The 21,015-nt window shown below is 44.6% G+C and overlaps 1 protein-coding gene across 2 annotated transcripts in view; it reads left to right on the top strand.

Annotated features, from left to right (window-relative positions):
* The first annotated feature begins 3,179 nt into the window (after nt 1-3,179).
* Rffl (ring finger and FYVE like domain containing E3 ubiquitin protein ligase) overlaps nt 3,180-21,015 on the top strand; it is a 66,496-nt gene continuing 48,660 nt past the window's right edge. Inside the window, exon 1 of one of the 2 annotated variants that reach the window (XM_040749299.1) lies at nt 3,180-3,355. The gene's annotated coding sequence lies outside the window, so the exon portion shown is untranslated. Of the gene's footprint in view, nt 3,356-3,439; nt 3,726-21,015 lie in introns of those variants that run through there. The other variant, XM_040749300.1, reaches the window with a different exon arrangement.

Genomic DNA, 21,015 nt, shown 5'->3' with positions numbered 1-21,015 from the left:
GTCAACCCCACAGTGAGACATACTTCCTACAATGAGGCCACTGTTATTAGAGCCGCTAGCTTCATGGGCCATTTTCAAACCACCTCACCAGTCTTGGGATGGGTTCAGTTAATTTGTACTCTCACTGCTTTGGGGGACACAGCTGATTTCTTAGATTTTACAGAGGTTTTTTTTTTTTTTCCTCTTGGGTTTTTTTTTTTTTTTTTTTTTTTTTGAGGCAGGGTTTCTCTGTGTAGCCCTGGCTGTCCTGGGACTCACTCTGTAGACCAGGCTGGCCTCAAATTCACAAAGATTTGCTTGCCTCTGCCTCCTGCGTGCTGGGATTAAGGGGTCACCACTACTGTTCCATATATATATATACATATATGCATATATGTGTATTTGGGTTTTTTTGTTTTGTTTTGTTTTTACGAGACAGGGTTTCTCTGTATTGTTTTGGAGGCTATCGGTCCAGCCTGGCCTCGAACTCACAGAGATCCGCTTGCCTCTGCCTCCCGAGTGCTGGGATTAAAGGCGTGCGCCACCACTGCCCAGCTATATTTGGTTTTTTTAAAGACAAGGTTTCCCTGTGTAGCCCTGGCTGTCCAGATCCAATTGCTTTTGCCTCCCCAGTACTGAAACTAAAGGTGTGGACCACTACACCTGACTGATTTTATGGAGTATTATATCCTGAGATGTTGGAGTGACTGGGACTGGTGAAGTGGGATGGTGGCTTAGGACTTTGGAATCAAGGAAAGATCTAGGTCCAACACCCTACTGTGCTTTCTGGCAGAGTTCCTCGGACAAGATAATGTGTTTGTTTTACTGGTAGAAATCTATGTTTTACAGAGTTACATTTTCCTTATTGGTAAAATGTGTATCTCAAGGGAGTTAAACAGAAGATTTATGGAAAGTGCCTTTCGCAGAGAGCCGGGCACACAGTAGGTGCTCAATCACCATTAGTTCTTCTGGCTCCTACCAGAAGTAACAGAAACCAGGGCACTAGGACTTAGAAGCCTTCCTGCTACTAATAAAAGAAATAATGTGATTTATTTTTTCAGTACTGTTTGGGGAAAGGCATGTGCTTCATAAATATGTATTGGAAAGTACTTAGCAAATGAGTAGAAATAATAAAAATATGTCAAAGTAAACAGCTCCTATAAATATGTCACTTGGTAGACAAATTAGTGTTTTATTACTACTAAATACTATTGCTCGCCGAAAAGGATTTCAGATTACTCGCACAATGGGTACATTATTGAATGCCTCTGCGGAAGGGCACGATAAAGATGAAAAATAGTGATGGTGATAACGCCGAAGGTGGAAAAAGGAGGGGTGTGGGTAAATGCAGCTCCGAGGCCTCCCTCCAGTGATCGGCTCATTATTTAGTAGCACTCTGGTGATTTAGCCATAATATGGACCAGAGGGCCTGAGAAAGGGATTTCTGTGGGATGCCATGAATCTAGGCCTTAATTATTGAGTCCAATTAAGGGAGTAAGTGCACTCCCTTTCAGAACTGGGCACTCTGCTTGTGAGCTAAGTTAACAAATAATTCCAGGTCTGGGTCTCATCTCACCTCTGTTCTGGGCTTATTACATGTCTGTGCCTATAATTTATATCCAGAGGAGGGGAATACGGTGGAGAGTGTGTGAGCCTTCAGCAAGGCTCACAGACCCGTTTCAGAAACACGAGAGGGTGAACAATGATGGCACATCAAGGGTACAGGAAGCAGAGACGAAAGGAAGAGACGATAGACACCTTTGTGGAAGAAAAAGCCCCGAGAGAATCAGAGAACACGGGGATCTTCAGCAAAGCGAAGCTGCAGAGATATGCAGGCAAGAGAAAGGCGTGGACGTTGAACTCTGGTGCAGGGAGCCCCTAGAATGTGGAGCTCCCCGAGCAGGTTGGAGAAAGAAATGGGTTTCACATCCAAGCTCTGCTTTTCTCTGTGTGGAAGTGGGAAAATTACTTAAAATGTAGATCCTTGCTGATAACAAGCAAATAACAGTACGGAGGTTGCTGGGCTCTTTTGAGAACTGGAAATAGTAATGACACTTGTAAAGTGACAGCCTGATATGGATAAATAATATTTTAGCTCCCGTTCCCTTCTGATTATATTTATTTTAAAATACAAGGGGTAGAGCACTACTGTGGTAGAGCACTTACGTAGTGTATACAAAAAATCCCAAACAGCAAAATACTGAGTAAGTAAAAAAACAAACAAACAAAAAAAAAACAATTGCTCAGGAAAACCCTGAGAGGTCTGTGATCAGAACCTGAAGCATAAGAAAATGATGTCACTAGACACTAGGGAAAAGAACTAGCATTTATATGATTTCCATGACTAGGCATTTTTTTTTTTTGATACAGGGTTTCTCTGTATTGCTTTGGAGGTTGTCCTGGACTCCCTCTGTAGACCAGGCTGGCATTGAACTAACAGAATTCGCCCACCTCTGCCTCCCGAGTGCTGGGTTTAAAGGCGTGAGCCACCAACACCAGGTTGATGTGGCATATTCTTAACTCACTGACTAATGATCCCCTATGCTACCCTGCTATTTTATGCTTTACTAAGGCCTTTGTGCATCAGCCCGTTTAATCTGCAGGCCGGACCTGCTTTTCTGGGATGGGGAAGAGTTCAGAAAGGTTAAATACCTGCCAAAAGGTGCACACAGATGAATGATGGCTGGATAGTCCTTAGCGGTCAGTTGTGTCCCTGCCTTCCTAACGTGAATGTAGTCGGCTTCACTGACTTGCCTTTTAGTATCTCCAAGTGAGATAATACATTTGGTGAACTGGACGACTGTCGGGCACAATGAAACATGAAATCCAAGGTTCAACATTCAAACTCTACTATAATGCAAGTTGATGATAAGAGACTCGCACAAGGTCACCATGCATGGGATCCCACCCCCACCCCCACCCCTACCCCCCACCCCCCACCCCTATCCCCCACCCCTACCCCCCACCCCCCCAACCCCCTAACAGGCCTTCCGTCCGTCCGCGGCCCTGCAGTCCGAGCTGGGATTCCGCCAGAGGGCGCTCGCGGAAGCTGCACTCTAGACCGCCGCGCGCCCGACTCCTCTCTATGGTGGCGCGGGCGCGTCCAAGCGAGGCGCGCTCCCGTGGGGCAGGACCGCACGCGGGGCGGGCGGGGCCGCACGCAGACGGGCGGGGCCCACGCCGAGCCGCGGGAGACTGGGGCGGTGGGGGTGGACTTCCTGGGGCCGCCCGTGAGGATGTGGTGCGCGCACCCGGGCGCCCCTCAGCCGGGGAGTTGCGGCGGCGGCGACCGACCCCGCAGCTCCGCTACCTAAGCGGCCGCGGTCGAGAGCCGGCCTCTGTCCTCCCAGGTGCGGTCGGGGAGCGTCCGCGGCAGGTGAGGAGGCGGTGGCCGCGGCGGATCGGGCCGGAGGACAGGGTGCTCCAGGCTGTGCTCACGGGGGTGTGGGACTCCAGCTGCGCTCCGGGAGTGGGACAGCCACTTGGCCTCAGGAACTCTCCGCCGCCAGGTCACCCCACACCTGTCCCATTGAAAGTGCCGCAAAGCATTTCGCCTGTGTGCGCCGTAACCCGGGACGTGTGTCCTCAACTTGTGTGTGTCTAAGTGTCGTAAGAGCCCTGCAGGTCCTGCTGGCTCCCGGGGGGGAAGGATGCATTTCTGTAGTACCGAGAAAACTGAGTCAGAGGAGCTTCGGCGACACTGGCTCCCCGCCTACGGGAGGACCCTGGAGATTCGGAGTTTGGAGGTTAGATGGGAAGTTTGGGGATTGTTGCTCTCCCTTCCTCCTTGCCAGGGGCTGCTGTCTGCCTCTTCGGAGTCAACCTCTGTTCCCGAGATGTGTGAGGTCGCCACTTTGTGGCTCTGGCCGAGACTCAGGGAAGTGGGGCCCCTCTCCAGCCGGCTGCCCAGGAGACATTTGACCGGGTATGGGGAAGTCTGGGTAGAGCAGAGGAGCCCGCAGCTTTTCCTGGCTTCTGACTGCTCAGAGCTTGCTTGGAGGCTGGCAGAAACAACAAAACAACCGCTTGATTTCTCCTTTTTGTTAGGCTGTCATGGGGGGGGGCGGGGTGAGAAGGTGCTGGTTGTGTAATCAAGGAAGAGTACCACGTTCCTCGCTGTCCATCGCGGAGGAAGATTATTTTTAACTTGGAAATGGGACTTTACCCACAACTCTCACTCTGTACCCTGGTTAAAGGCCATGAACAAACACCCCGGGTGCATGTGGCCTTCGAAGAAAGCAGTTCCTTGTGCATGTTTTGGCTGGTGGTTTGGAGAACCAAGAGACTTCCTTGTCCCCCTTTTTTTGAGAGCCTTGTGGTGGTTCTCGCCGTGACAGTTCAGTGTATAGAAATGTAGCAAGGCTGTTCGAGTATTGTGGCATTTTTCTAGGAATGGGAGGGGACTTGGTCCAGGGCCGAGTTTGTAGAGTTCTAGGACTGAAGTTGGCCATGATATTTCCATTCTGGCAACTTATTTATCCCCCCTCCCCCACATTCTCTCACTTTCAAAGAAAGAGATGGTGACAAGTGTTTCTGAAACTTTTTGCATATTTGCTAATTCTGGACTCCAGAATATAGTTCAAAAGTTGTGGTTTATTGATTTACAGTTTTTTGTTTTGTTTTGTTTTTTGGTTTATGGGGGCAGAGTTTCTCGGTTTCCTTGGTTATCCTGGAATTCACAGGGATCCACCTGCCTCTGCCTCCCGAGTGCTGGATTAAAGGCGTACCTTTCCCCCACCTGTTTACAGGTAGTCTTGCCTTTGAGAACGGATGGGTATTGTGGAGGAGAGTAGCAGATTGATATGGCAGGTGTAACTAATAACTTGATGATGTTCAAAGAGGGGACACATACTCACTTTAATGCTTTTTTAATTGCAAAGTCCAGTCCATTAAAACTTCTCATATTGATCAGCTGTTATCCTGACTGTTTACATTGGGATCCAAGGTTATAAACCCATTCACTAAATAGACCAATTTAACCAACTGCTAAAATAATAACAAAAAGAGAGAAAGCCATTCTCGGAAAGCTTAACAGTTTTTAAACTCTCTATTCACCAAGCCAGTGAATCTAAGTATTTGGTACCAGGCCTCTTACAAGGGATTTTCATTGACGAGTTTAACAAATAGCAACATTAACAAAAAGATGGCTTCTTTCCGAAGTATCTGAGCCATGTGAAGTTTAATGCAGCCACACCTGCCTCTGGGCGGTACCTGCTACTTACGGACACACCGTCCACATAAACGCCAGGAATGTTGGGGAGGGAGTTAAGCACACTGGTTTTTATTCCAATCGCCCAATCTTTAATACGACTGTTATTTTACTGGCAGATGAGGGACTTTTACACCAAACTGTGTTGCTTGTGCTAGTGTTTATGCCTGGGAGGGAAAGAGGAAGATTAATTGCTGTACCTTGGAGTCTCTACAATCTAGAGTTGGAGTCTCATTTGGAGTTGGCTGAGGATGGGATGGTTCAGATGCTGCTAGTGAAGTCTCAAGGGAGGGACTGCTTGTTTTTTTTTCTTTCTGGAGTTGATGACTTATTTGGTGATGGTTGCTGGTTATTAGCACTGTGGTGGTGGGGGATAGTGGTGTGGCAAGGGGTGGAAATGAGGGCTTTGCACATAGTAAATAAACATGCTGCACCAAGGAACTACAACCTATAACTACTTTGACTACTGATAATCACCTGGCATCTATTTAAGAATGATTTTGACAATTACAAGGGCAATCTTTTCATATGCAAACTCCCATTCTTTAATGGGGAAATGCTCAGGTTACTTTCTCGTTTTGTGACTTTATATTAGACATGGAATCTTAAAATCCTAAAACCAGTTGAGCTCTCGGGTTCACATAAAGGTCATCTCAGATAGGTAGTAATTGGCCTCTTGTGTTTATTGTCCTTAGCCAGCCCCGTCCCCAGGACTTAACAGTTGCTGAACTCTGGACAGTTGGTCACAACTAATTCTGTTAAGCTGATCTTGGTCTAAACCCATTATCTTTTCTCTTCCTTAAGATGGCCATGACATTCCTTCTTTGCTTTTACTTGGGATGAATAGTCCACATCTATAGAGTCTGTTTACGTCTGAAGTGGAGCTAAGCAGTTGGTTAAGAGTCCTACATGTTTTAAAACATTTCCCCTTTACAAAGCAAGTATAAAAATCTGCATTTCTTCTGGAAGAAACCCAGATCCTGAATCCGATGGTAAAACAAAAGCTGGTTTTTCTAGCTTTCAACCTTTAGGAAATCTGTGTTAAACTTTTCCTTACTCTGCAGTTTTGCCATGACTAGTCAGTAATGGTGAGTGTTGACCCAGTGGTACTGGGAAACTCTGAAGTCAGATTATATTCAGTGTCACTTTCAGCCTTGTTTTATTGTAAGTTTGTAACTGAGGCATTCTTGAAAGATGCTGATCTCAGGGTCCCACCTTCTGGAGGTTTTGATTTGTCAGATGATGACCTACATTTTGCAACCACATGATTTCCAAAAGGCTCTTTATTTGCTTCTGAGGTGCAGTTGGGAACCATTGTTGTATGCATTGATAGGAATATGTGTATTTATAAGTGTATAAATATTTGCAGTAAAACATAACATCTGTACATCAAGTTCTATGGGACTTTGAAAATTGGGGTTCACTGCTTTCTTTACTGCCCCCTTCTCCTCCCAGACAGGGTTTCTTTGTGTTGCCCTGGCTGTGCAGGAACTTGCTGTATAGACTAGGCTGTCCTAAAACTCAGAGATTGCCTGCCTCTGCCTCCTGAGGTCTGGGATCAAAGGTGTGCACTACCCCCTGCCTAGCTAAACTTTTTAAAAATTGAAATGGTATGCACTGAATTCTTTACAAATTGGCAGTCTCTCTGATCACATCATGATACTTTCTGGGATGTTTGGTTTGCTAGAATAGCCTGTCTCCTAGTTGTGACAGATAAACAAAAAGCTTGTATGACTTTATGTTCCCTGCTTTACAGCAAGGCCCCTCTCCCGTATTATCTACTGGGAGTCATGAGGGAGGGTTTTTGGTGAAAGTAGCTTTCTTTATCCCCTGAGTGGACAGATGCCTGATAATGTGGAAACAGCTGGAGGTTTGAATAGGTAGTGGAATGTAGTTATGATCGGTGCAGGATGGGAGAGATGCCTGGGGATTTTTTGTGTAAGATTTAAAAATAAAACCAATGTGCTGGTTATTTTGTTTCTAGTGGCTGAAGCCCTTATTGAAATTAATGGATGCTTAATCAATTGCCAAAAAGTTTTAGTCACAGGTTCTTTGCTGAGTTCATGGAGAGAAGAAAAGTTGGACAAGGTCTGGAAGGATCTGAGTTAAAACAGAATTGGGCACTAGGTATACTAAGGAAGTAAGCTTGAGTTTGAGAAATGACTAATGTAGTTTTTAAACCCAGCTCTTCACTTCATGCCTGCATGAGTTTAGGTAAATTCTTGAACCTCTGTGAACTTTATTTTCTTAATCTGCAAAATGAAAATATCTGGTAGAATTGTTCTGTGGATTAAGACATGGATAATATGTATGCATGTGAAGATTAAAAGAGAAAATAGCCTCTTTTTTTTGGCTCTGTATTTTGGAGCAGCTCATTTAAGTCTCCCTTTAGTTTTATCTTTTTTTTTTTTTTTTTTGGTTTTTCGAGACAGGGTTTCTCTGCATTGTTTTGGAGGCTGTCCTGGAACTAGCTCTGTAGACCAGGCTGGCCTCGAACTCACAGAGATCCGCCTGCCTCTGCCTCCCAAGTGCTGGGATTAAAGGCGTGTGCCACCAAAGCCTGGCCTAGTCTACCTTCTTAAAATATATCTTTTTGTATATATTTTTTGTTTTGTTTTTGTTTTTGTCAGTACAGTGACTAGTTGGTAGTAGTGTTGACCCAGTGGCATTGAGAGATCCTGAAGTCTGCTGAGTCATCAAAGGAAAGTCACATTATGTTCAGTGTCCCTTTTGACCTTATAGTGTGTTTATTGTAAGAAGGCCCCAGAAAGCAGCCATTCCTTGAAAATACATTGCCTTCCATTTCAGTTTTTAAAATGCTAGGAAAACAGAGAAGTGAACCCCAGTTTCAAAGTTCCATAGAACTTGATGTATAGATGATAAAATTGTTTTATTGCACATACTTATATAGGTTTATGTCATAAATACATATGTTTATATCAGCGTAACACACAGTGGTTCCTACACTAGGCTGTGTGCCAGAAGCATTTGGAGAGCCTTTGGGCTTGAAAAGATGGTTTCAAAGTGTAGGTCTTAAGGTTTTTGCTACATAGACCAGGATGGCTTTTGTTGTTTTCTTTGAGCAAGTCAATGTAGCCCTTGGCCCGGCCTGGAATTGCTGTGTCTCCTTGGTGCTGAGATTAAAGGTGTGTACCACCACACCTTGCCTGGCCTCTACTTTGGCTTTCCTCAGAAATGCTGGGATTACACCGTGCTTGGTTTTACAATAACGTGCGTGCGTATGTATGAGAGAGAGAGAGAGAGAGAGACAGAGACAGAGACAGAGACAGACAGAGACAGAGACAGAGACAGAGACAGAGACAGACAGACATGGACAGACAAAGTCTCAAGAGTCTCATTCTGTAACCCAGGCTGGCCTAGAATTAATTCAGTTCTTGTGCCTTTGCCTCCTAAGGGTACCTGGATTACCTGAAACTTCAACCAAAGGTCTCAAGCATGCTAGCCAAGTGCTGTCATACTGAGCTGCTTCTCTAACCTCTTTGTTACTTATTTATATATACATTTTAGGTATTTTTTGTTTTTTTTTTTTCTTTCTTTTTTTTTTTTTTCGAGACAGGGTTTCCCTGTGGCTTTGGAGGCTGTCCTGGAACTCGCTTGGTAAACCAGGCTGGTCTCGAACTCACAGTGATCCGCCTGCCTCTGCCTCCCGAGTGCTGGGATTAAAGGCGTGCTCCACCAACGCCCGGCTAGGTATTTTATGTGATAAATATTTTGCCTGCATGTATGTCTGTGCACCATGTGCATGCTTGTGCTCATGAAGGTCAGAAGAGGGTGTGGGATCACCTGGAGCTGGAATTACAGATGCTTGTAAGCCACCTGTGGGTGATGGGAACCAAACTTGGGTCCTCCGTAAGAATAATAGCAAGTGCTTTTAACTGCTGAGCTGCCATCATCATCAGTCATTGTCCTGGCTATTTTTATGTCAACTTGACATAAACTAAAGTCATCTGGGAGGAATGAGCCTCAATTGAGAAAATGTTCCCATAAGATTGGGCTGTAGGCAAACCTATAGGGCATTTTCTTTACTAAGTGATTCATGGTGTTGAGCCCTGTCCTTTGTGAATGGGGGTGCTCCTGGGTTGGTGGTCCTGGGTTCTATAAAGAAGCTGGCTGAGCAAGCCAGTAAGCAGCGCTCTTCCATGGCCTCTGCTTCCGTTCCTGGTTCCAGGTTCCTGCCCTGCTGAGTTCCTGTCCTCACTGCTTTTGATGATGAACTGTTACATGGAAATGTGAGTGAAATAAACCCTTCCCTCCCCAAGTTGCTTCTGGTTATGGTTTTCCTCACAGCAATAGTAACCCTAAGACAGTAGTCAACATCAGTTTGAGATAGTTGTCCAGGCTGGCTTTGAACTTGATACCCTCTTGCCGCAGCCTCTCCAGTGGCTGGAATTACAAAAGTGTATCATGCCTAGCTAAGGTGTCTGTTAAAATCTAGCCTGCCACTTATCGGAAAGAAAGTCTACAGAGGAGCAGGAACTAAAGAAACAGAACAGCCAGGCAGTGATGGCACACATCTTTAGTCCCAGCACTTGGAGACTGAGCACTCGGATCTCTGAGTTTAAGGCCAGCCTAGTCTACAGAGTGAGTTGTAGGACAGCCAAGGCTACACAGTGAAAACCTGTCTGGGGGAGGTGGGGGGGGCAGAGGGTATGAGAAAAATGAAACCACAGCCGGGCGTTGGTGGCGCACGCCTTTAATCCCAGCACTCGGGAGGCAGAGGCAGGCGGATCTCTGTGAGTTCGAGGCCAGCCTGGTCTACAAAGTGAGTTCCAGGACAGCCTCCAAAACAATGCAGAGAAACCCTGTCTCGAAAAACCAAAAAAAAAAAAAAAAAAAAAAAAGAAACCACAGGACAATTAGCAATGCTTTACATTTTTTTTTCAGAAATAGTGGAGTGTTGGCATGTGTCCAGAATTACTACCTGCAGTAATAAATTAATAACATTATCCAAATTCTGCTTGGTATATTTGGACAGTAGCCCAGAAGCTCAAATTAGGCTAGCAGGCTTTGAGGGTGGCCCTGTTCGGTAGTGCCTGGCGTTAGTTCATTCCCATGTCTCCCTTTCTTTGTCCTTTCCCTCTCTGCTCTTCCCTCTTCCACGCTGCCCTTCCTTTCAACTGGCTGATCCTGCCGCGATGATTACAGGCTGAGCTCCTGGAACTGGAGGCAGAAAGAAGTTGCTGGTTTGCTAACCCCTGTCTCCCAGCTAAATGAATAGGCTCTTTAGTGGGTAGGGTGTTAAAGAATCTGATTAGTACAATGCTGGCTCCAAGGGCTTGCTAATGATACAGCATATGGAAATCATGGGGTGGGTTAGAACCATTGTTGACTTTTCTTCCCTTTTATACTATATTTGTATTTTTTATATTGGATTATCAGCCGAATTTTTGCATGTGACCTATGAATCTGTTCACTGACTAAACAGACTAATTTCTGTCATATTGACTGGGAATCATTTGTATTCTGTAGAAGTCCCTACCCTTAAGGGCCTTTGCATTGTTCAGTAGATGTCTAGTGTGTAATACAATTAAAGTTTTGTTCACTGAGTGCTGACATAATTAGTTTAATTTCTGTTCCTTTATACATTCCTGTTGGCAGCTGGAAAATTAAAATAGTAGATGTTGCATAAAACTGCTTTTTTTGAGGGTGATTTTACTGTCAGTTGAATGGACGTAGGCCCCAGGGTACATTTTTTAAGATGTCTTATTCAACTTGCCTGTAATAGTCTCCTTCTCTGTATAGAATTAATGTATTAAGACACATAATTGGCTATTTAAGCATTCAGCAGAGACAGTGTTTGGCCTTTTACCCCGTGATTATATTTCTTTCCTCCATGTCTTTTGAGGAAATGTGTGTAATTTTTGGAAACTCTTAAGTATATCACAGTTACATGAGCACAGGACTGTCTCAGGCCTGAAGACGGGAGTGGTTCTCTCTGATAAGCCGTCATATTTAATTCTCTCCCCGAAGGGTCCATCTGTTCCTTTTGGATCATAGCACTTGTAAAGTTGATGGGGGAGTTGGAAGGCTGTGAAGCCTGAGAAATCCTTTTATAATTTTCCTGTATGATTCACAGAAATGGCTTTGACTGTTCTGCAACTGAGCTTGCACTCAAGGAGGCTTTACATTTAATTATTCTAACCCTCACTTAATTTCCTACTGCGTTCGTAGGGAGAGCCTCACCAGGCTGCTGTCCTGGCTGTGACCTACATGGGTTTTATCTGTGCTAAGGCGCCAACCTTTATTTACTTATTTATTTGAAATGAAAAGTGACCTTGGTCTGGTAATTTCTCCATTGTCCTCCTATATAAAGGTGACAGCATGGCTTTCCTGCTGTCTCAGCAGCCTTTATAGATGAGCACAGTGGAATTTTTGGAGGGGGTTGGGGTGGAGAATTGGCTTTATGATGCTGCCAGGCTGGTTTCCACCTTGTGGGTTCAGGTGATTCCCTTCCCGAAGCCTGAGTAGCTGTGAAGTTTGGTTTTCACTGGATGAGTGTTACTTGACTTTGTCTAGCTGGCTTCTGACTTCTGTTGTCTCCTGGTCTGACATTCACTCCATGGCAAGGGAAGGCCAGTCTCCGTTGCCTCTGGGATGTGGAGTCCTCAGGGCTAGTTGCTTCGACCACTCTGAATCTGGCTACTACCTCCAAGAGGAGGGGAGTCACCTCATTTGAACCAGTAGAGATTGCTTGAGAATTGTAACTGCCTGGCTCCTCCTTCACGAATTGCTGCCTAGCCATCCCTGCAGGTGTCCAGGAGTCAGGCCAGCTGGAGGCTCTGTTGGTCCCTGAGTGGAGTGGTCAAGGGTAGTTCTTTAGTAGTCAGACTGACATTGTTTGTCTGCTGGGCTATGTTAATAGATTTGAAAGACAAGAAAGAGCCTTTCCTAAATGGAGCACCCCTCCCCCGCCCTGCTTTCTTGTTTTACCTCATTTGTTTTGGAAACTTTCCAGACTTGGGATGATCTCTTGAACACACTGACCTGGTGACAACAAGAACCAACATACTGTATCATAAAATGTGTCCTCCACCCCATATCCCTTTTTACTCAGTCATGACTAAGACTAAGATACCTGCTTTGGAAATAATTATTGCCACAACCTCCCTCTGATGGTTCCCAGGCTCCCCCAGGTCTTGAGTCAGTTAGGTTGGGTTGTAGTTCCTTAGTCATGGAACTAGACCATAAGCTTTATTTGGAAACACCAGGTTACAAAAAAAGAAGCAGCAGCCACCATGGATGGTGGCGCACAACTTTAATCCCAGCACTCTGGAGGCAGAGGCAGGCGAATCTCTGTGAGTTCAAGCTTGGTCTATAGAGCAAGTTATAGGACAGGCCAAAGCTACAGAGAAACCCTGTCTGAAAAGACAAAACAAACAAACAACAAAAAAAAGAAAGAAAGAAAAAGAAATGCTGGTAAATAAATACTCAAACTTGGGGAAAGAGTGCTTTCTAGAGCTCTAACAGGTGGGTCAGTGGGAGTTCAGCTGTTTGGAGGAATGGTTAAGTTCTCTGGGTTTTGCAGATATGTAGCCATTGTTTGGACAATTTGGAGTTTTGTTGGAATAGAGAGGATTAGAGGCTAAAATTATATGCAAGGGGGTGGGAAAGAAAATGTTTTTAGGACAGAGTCACTAGGACTGGCCTTCTAATTCTCCATTGTTCTGCTTTAGACTCTCAAGCATTGAGATTATACATGAACATTTAACCTCCCTGACCAAGCATCATTCATATATATATATATATATATATATATATATATATATATATATATTTTTTTTTTTTTTTGGTTTTTCAAGACAGGGTTTCTCTGTATTGTTTTGGAGGCTGTCCTGGAACTAGCTCTGTAGACCAGCCTGGCCTCGAACTCACAGAGATCCGCCTGCCTCTGCCTCCCGAGTGCTGGGATTAAAGGCGTGTGCCACCAACGCCCAGCTAAGCATCATTTTTGAAAAGTGGGAGAGGGATTGGAAATTGCTACTACATACTTTAAATAAGAAAGTAGTAACACTTTGTGTCTGTTTTAATATGCTGACTATAACACTGGAGATAGCACAGACATGGTGGTAGCATTCTTTTTTGGGATTTTTTTTTTTTTTTTTTTTTTTTTGGTTTTTCAAGACAGGGCTTCTCCTGTATTGCTTTGGAGGCTGCCCTGGACTCACTCTGTAGACCACGCTGGTTTCGAACTCACAGATCCACCTACCTCTGCCTCCCGAGTGCTGGGATTAAAGGCAGGTGCCACTAACGCCTGGCTAAGGTGTTAGCATTCTGATACAGCTAATTTCTAGTTCCCACTTGGAGAAAGTATATCTGTGAGAAAAACAAAACAAAAAACCTACATGTTGCTGGTTGGTGTTGGCTCAAGCCTTGGGAGGCAGAGGCAGATGGATCTCTGTGAGTTAGTTCAAGGCCAGCCTGGTCTACAGGGTGAGTTATAGGACAGAATACAAAGCTACTCAGAGAAACCCTGTCTCAAAAACCCTCCAAAACAAACAACACCCCCCCATATGTTCATATGTTCAAAACAAGCAGAAAGGTTGAGAAGTGCTGATGTCTTTCTTTATAGAGGAGATGGCGAAGGCACAGAGAAGCAGAGGGACTGGAGTGATCTGCTGTCTCCTGATGGGGGTGCTATTTTCTGCTACTGCAGCAGCATGCTTCCTGCCTGCTCTCTTGCTCTGCATCAGAAGCCCAGAGGTTGTGAGAGCCAGGGCGCTTTGATTCTTGGTAACTGTAAGAACCTGCTGGCATTTAGTGGTGGGGAAAGTTAGCGCCCGGGGATGGCTCAGGGGTTAGCAGCACTTGTTGCTCTTGCAGAGGGATCTGGGTTTGGTTCCCAGGACTTGTAGGGCAGCTCACAACCTGCTGTAACTCCAGTCTCAGAGCATCAGAAACCCTCTTGTGGCCTCTTTGGGTACCAGGCATGCGTGTGGTGCACAGACATACATGTAAGCAAGCAAAACATCCAGACACGAAGTAAAAACAACAAACTAATTGGTGTTTGAAGAAGAAAAGAAAAGCTAGCATGTGCTAAACTGTGGTGCAGGACCAGCTTTGTAAAGAGTTCCCCCCCCCCAACCCTCATCTGTTGTCCAATGATATCTTTGTAAATTATAAGAGGAAAAATGAACAGAAAAACCACGAGGTTGAATGTCACAGTAGCTCAACATGCTGTGAAAATATCTTAAGTGTTTACATGATTTTTTTGCCTCTCCTGATGGCTCTGACGCACACTTTGAATAGCATTGTTTAGGTGGTTCTGAGGATATCTGAAGAATTTGATCGAACATCTTTAATCCCAGCACTAGGGAGGCAGAGGCAGGCTGATTTCTGTGAGTTCGAGGCCAGCCTAGTCTACAGAGCACAGAGCGTGTTCCGGGTCAGGCTCTTCTATCTCGAAAAACCAAAAAGAAAAAAAAAAAAGAGAAAGAAAGAATTTGATTCCGTGGGTCTAACATCATTTTCTCTCTAGTGCCACCTTGTAAACTGCAGCAAATAAGTGAGACTCCCTCCTATTCCTTTCTGAGGAAAGATGTTCTATCATCTGGGGAGTTCCTGCAGCAGAACCATAAAACACAATGTGAGAATTAGGTGATGGACATCACCTCTGATATATTTAAGAGTAAATTGGTAGAACTAGATCAGGAGGGATATGCAGCTCTTTTGACTGAACACTATCATTTCCAACTTCTTGACCTGAAAGGTGTAACTCACCACCGACAAAGATACTTAAAGACAGAGAATAGAAAATGAAATTTTGAGGTGTGTAGTTTGAGGCACGTCATTTGTGCTTGCTTTTCAGCTGTCCTGTGTAAGAAATGTGGGCACTAGTCCTCTGTATGGCTTCAGTGTCTTAAGTTGCTATCTATTTGGGGCTGCGTAAAAAAACTGTCTTCATGTGTGCTTTTCTCTCTGGTTTGAGTGATTGCTTAGTTGTATGAAATTTTGAATCTGAAAGACTGTTGGAGCATTATTTGGATAGTTAAACAATAATGAAGCTGTTTGGATGTTTGCAGGGAACACGACTTCCTGTGTCTGGACTTTGCACAGAGATGGTTTCAATTGTTCAGAAGCAGAGCTGGTTGGAAAATGTGTCGTCTGTGGCTTCTGACTCAGCTGTCCAGACTTCTGGCCATGCTGGGGCCTTTGTACAAATATTGCTTAACACTTTGGGAGAGAGTTTGTGTTTCTGGTTCCAGTGTGTATGGTTTTTTTCCTGAATAGATGAGGAAGTTACAAAGGGGGATCGACATTGTGTTTGTCCAGGTAATTCCTGGCAAATGGTTTTCTCACGCACCTCCAGAACAGATCCTGCCCCAGCCAACTAAGGAAGGGTGCTTTATGGGACCGCTGGACCTTGGGCCTTTCTTTCCTGTTAATGACTGGTTGGTTGAGTAGCCTGCTGTCAAGTTGTGAGCCATCTTACAGTGGGCCTTGGCTAGTATAACTTCCATTAGAAAAGATGGGTGGGGCCCATAAATAAGGGTACGGGTGGCTTTGAAAGTCTCTGCCCTGTGAAGTCTTGAATTTTAACTTTGAACATTTCCTTTGGTGATGGATGTAATAAAACTCTCTACAAACAGCCTCCTTCCTATTGGAATCATATGTTGGCCACAGCAGCTTGGGAAGCTGAGTGTGTTTGGCAAGGTTTATTTTACTCATTCCATCGTGGAAGATGGTCTTTTTCTGAATGAAGTTGTATGCATTCTAAAGTAGGTGTTAGAAGAAGGCTTGTTTTGTTTTGTTTTGATTGTCAAGACAGGGTTTCTCTGTGTAGCCCTGGCTGTCTTAGAACTTGCTTTGTAGACCAGGCTGGCTTTGAACTCAGAGATCAGCCTGGAAGGTTTATTCTTGCCTACAAATAGGAGAGAACTTTGTGTAAGAATGATCAGAAGACTGGCTTTTCTCTTGCTGTGTGGAATATACACCTCTCTGTGCTATATTTAACTTGAACGAGAAGCACCCACTCAGTGCTCTGCGGTAGAGCGTTTTTTCTTCTCCAGCACATGGGGGTTCTTTCCTGTACCACACAAACCAAACAGAACAAAGTGAAACACACAGCCTGTGCCAGGATTTTTATCATATTAACCCATTTGGCCCTCCTGGCCATCCAGCAAGATGTCAGATGTTATTACCTGTGTTCCACAGATGTGTAAACACTAAGAGCAGGTCTAAGACCACCACCAACTTGATCTCTTCCCATATTTCTTACCACTATTTATTCTGTCTGCCAGCCCCGCCTATCCTTTATCCTGCCTTACTATTGGCCATTCAGTTCTTTATTAGACTAATTACACGTTTTAGACAGGAAAGTAACACAGCCTTCACAGAGTTAAACAAATGCAACATAAAAGAATGCAACACATCTTTTCATCATGAAAACAAATAGCCCCCAGTGTAACAACACATTTTAAAATAATATTCCACAGCAGCTGAGTCCCCAGCAGCAGGCGTCATTGCTGCCCGCCTTTTCAGCTCATCTAGGGCCTGCACTCTTCAGACTGGGCCTTCATAGGTAGATTCCATTTCATATAATGCAGGCTTAAAACTTCTTCTGAGACATGTACCTCCTGTGGAATGCTACTTAAAAATGACGTGCTTGTTCCTTATTTTCCTAGTTTACTTTTTGTTAGTACTAAAGAACTGTCTTATCATTTATTTCTAATCCTAAAATTTTAAATGTATAAACCAGCCACCCTTAAAAGCATATTTGGCTAAATATGTAAAGCTTTAGTTTAGGGAAGACTTCATAGGTGGGTTTGTAGATCATTTTTCTGTTTTTGAACACATCTTTCTGTGTGTGAGTAGGCTTCCTCACAGATGGAACATGAGCTATGTAGATGGGCTTGCACGTTGGGAGTGCTGTTAGTGAGAAGTGGCAGTGGTCCGTTTTGCTAGGAGGCACTGGTCACATAAGAAAGTACGACTTGGCTCAAGGGGCGAGCATCACAGGAAATAGAAAAGCCCCCTTTAAGCCGGGCGTTGGTGGCGCATGCCTTTAATCCCAGCACTCGGGAGGCAGAGGCAGGTGGATCTCTGTGAGTTCGAGGCCAGCCTGGTCTACAGAGTGAGTTCCAGGACAGCCTCCAAAGCAATACAGAGAAACCCTGTCTCGAAAAACCAAAAAAAGAAAAAAGAAAAGAAAAAGAAAAGCCCCCTTTATCTTTTCCTACCCTCCACCTCACATGTGAAAGGCCCTGCTGGGTGGCGACTACCCACAGTGTGAAGGTCAGTCTCACACTGAAGACATGCATGAGCTCACTTAACCAGAGTAAGTAAACCTGTTTGCAGCAACTGATTGCCCAGTGCATGAGGCAGCCTGTCTGCCTACCACACCCGGTACAGTCAGCTTGTCTGGCTGCTCTGGTTCTTTCACATTGGGCATTGGTCTGCCTGCTTAGCTGAAACAGCATGGAGAGTTCACTCTGTGTGGCTACATCTGCCATTGCTCCTGGCTATAGGCGGAAACAGGAAAATGCTAGGAAGGGATAGCACACAGGTCAGGCCTGGATGTGTTTCACTGGGGCCAGCAATCAGTCTTTGCTTCAAGAGTCTTTTTAAATCTCCGCCTGCAGAATAGTCTGAGATGTGCTATATGTGAACTTTTCTCCATAGTTGGTGGACAGTTCACTAACTGTACTTTATTGTTTTGGTTTTTTTGAGACAGGGTTTCACTTTGGCTTTGGAGGCTGTCCTGGAACTAGCTCTTGTAGAGTAGGCTGGTCCCGAACTCACAGAGATCAGCCTGTATCTGCCTCCTGAGAGCTGGCACTAAAGGCGTGTGCCGGCCTATTTTTGTTTTTTTTGAGACAGGGTTTCTCTCTGTAGCCCTGGCTGTCCTGGAAATCACTAGGCAGACTCAGATCCCCCTGCCTCTGAGTCTGAGTGCTGGGATTTAAGGTGTGCATTACCACGCCCATCCTTTACTAATTGTTCTTTAGAAATTCTTTTATTTTTTAAGGGATATTTATTTTATTTTATCTATAGGAATGTTTTGTTTGGGGTGCTGGTCACATATAAAGTAGAAGTTGGTCCAAGAGGAGAACATCACATGAACGTATGTGTACGTATCTCATATTTGTACCTAGTCCCCAGGAAGTCAGAGAGAGTCAGGTCCCCTGGAGCTCTGGATCTGGTGGTGAGCTGCCATGTGGTGCTAGGAATCTAACTCAGGCCCTCCCTCTCCAGACTCTGGAAACATTCTTATTTTGAGGTAATTACAGTTTCACAAAACATTGCAAAAACTGGGTCCATGAAATGGTTCAGTGGGTAAAGGCGTCCACTTCCAAGTCTGGTGCCCAGCCCTATCTATGGTGCCCAGCCCTATCCATGGGGCCTACATGGTGAAAGGAGAGAACCAAGTTCTGAAGCTGCCTTCTATCTCCACAAGCAAGCTGACAGCAGCATGTTCGGCTTTCCCAGGTGCATGCATAAAATAAAATAAAATGTAATTTTAAAAGTTGCAGAAATATCAGCGTTCTCATGTGGTACTCTTCTATCATCTTGACACACAAACTAGAGTTCTCTGAAAGGAGGGAACCTCAGTTGAGAAAATGCCTTCACAAGATCTGGCTATTATGGCATTTTCTTCATTAGTGATTGGTCTCGAGGGCCCAGCCAGTGGTGGGTGGTGCCATCCCTGGGCTGATGGTCCTGGGTTCTCTAAGAAAGCAGGCTGGGCAAACCATGAGGAGTAAGCCTGTAAATAGCACTCCTCCATGGCCTCTGCATTAGTTCCTACCTTGTTTGAGTTCCTGTCCCAGCTTCCTTCAGTAATGAACAGTGCTATGGAAGTGCAAGTCAAATAAACCCTTTCCCCCCCAACTTGCTTTTGGACATGGTGTTTCATCACAGAAATAGTAACCCTAACTAAGACATCATTCATTCTTCATCCAGCTTTCTCCAATGGTTACATATGGTTAACCACCATCAAACCAGGAAGTTGACATGGTTCTATTACACACATACACATGCACGCACATGTATCTTCTTTGTGGTACCCTCTTTAGAGTCTCACACATCCTTCTGTCTCCACCACTAATTCTTGGCAACTAGTAATCTCTTTATTTTTGTCATTTTAGAAATGGTGTGGAAATGGGTTTTTAAGAGTGTGACTTTTTTTTTTGGTTTTTCGAGACAGGGTTTCTCTGTGGCTTTGGAGGCTGTCCTGGAACTCACTCTGTAGACCAGGCTGGCCTCGAACTCACAGAGATCCGCCTGCCTCTGCCTCCCGAGTGCTGGGATTAAAGGCGTGCGCCACCAACGCCCGGCAAGAGTGTGACTTTTTGAGACTGGTATTTGTCCCTTAGCATAGCACATTCCATCTCAGTTACATGTAGTAATAATCTGTTCTTCCTCTTTGAGCATTCATCTGTTGAAGAGCATGTTGGTTGCCACCACTTTGGGGCCGTTACAGATAAAGTTATTGAGAACATTCTTGTGTTGTAGCTTTGTATATGAACACAATTTTTATCTTTAAAAAAAAAAAGATTTATTTATTCATTTGTTATGTGTATAGTATTCTGCCTCCTGTGTGCCTGCACACCAGAAGAGGGCATCAGATCTTACTATAGATGGCTGTGAGCCACCATGTGGTTGCTGGGACTTGAACTCAGGACCTCTGGAAGAACAGTCAGTACTCTTAACCTCTAAGCCATCTCTCCAGCACACAGTTTTATCTTTTATTGCATTTGTTTTCTTGTGTGCCTGTGTGGATAGGCATGTGCCATGCATGGTGCAGGCGTGGAGGTCGGAGGACAACTTGGCTGGTGTTGATTCTCTCCTTCTGCCTTGTAGGTTCTAGGGTTAAAACTCTGGTTGGCAGGTTCACGGGCCCTGGTTACAAGTTTCAATTTCAGTAGGTTAAGTGTCCAGGAATGCAGTTGATGGGCCTTATGGTGAGTGTGTGGTCCCATTTATTTTTCTTTATTGTTTTGATGTATGGTTTTGTTGTATTGTCCAGGCTGGCCTCCTACTTTTTGTTTTGGTGGGTTTTTTTTTTTTTTTTTTTCTGTTTGTAAACTCCCTGCCATTGTTGCATTCCTAGCCCTGGGATATTTGGTTTTTAAATTCATCAGATTACTCAGTAACTTGATTTGGCCAACAAAGACAGGTTTTGAGTTGTATGTTTTTAGCTCTCTGTATGATTCTGCTTCTATGCACTGTGGCCGTTGTCTGGTGACTCTCTGTGGAGCCTGCTGCTGTGTACTGTGAGTTGGAACCAGGACTTAATTATTCCCTTCCTGCTGTTAGCACAGGGATGCCTATGACCCTGCATCCCAGATGACAGTGTCTGGTAACTTCTTTATAAAACTGCCACTGTGACTATACCCTCACAATTTGGCTACAAATAAAACTTCAAATTGTTTTCTTTGTCAGGTAGTTTTAGAAACCTTAAGCTCAAGTAATGTAAACTGCTTACTTAGGAATATTGTAGTAGCACAAAATGCATGTAGACAGAAGGCAAACTTCTACCTCTGCCAAAAGTAACTGAACTAGTTATAGACTTGCTGATTATGTTTCTCTCTACTTCTGTGTGTGTATGTGTGTCAGTGTGTCTGTCATAAGCTCCATGTCGGCATGCCTTCCCTATCCACCAGTTACAGGGCTCCCCCCTCCCCATAGCTAGTATATTATGGTGATAATTTTCCTTGTAAAGTTTCTAAAAGCACCATGTTAGAGGATAAGCTTCCTTCCTGTAACTCATGTCCTGTTATACAAGGGATGGGAGGGGCACCTGTTTAGAAAGAGTCCCATTTTAAATTTATCTTTTAAACTGAGACCTTACCATAAAATTGTCCATA

Source organism: Mesocricetus auratus, unplaced genomic scaffold (genome assembly GCF_017639785.1).
Source record: "Mesocricetus auratus isolate SY011 unplaced genomic scaffold, BCM_Maur_2.0 Super-Scaffold_100007, whole genome shotgun sequence".
NCBI classification, from domain to species: domain Eukaryota; kingdom Metazoa; phylum Chordata; class Mammalia; order Rodentia; family Cricetidae; genus Mesocricetus; species Mesocricetus auratus.
The sequence above is the reverse complement of the archived record's forward strand: the minus strand, read 5'-3'. Positions and strand labels throughout refer to the sequence as shown.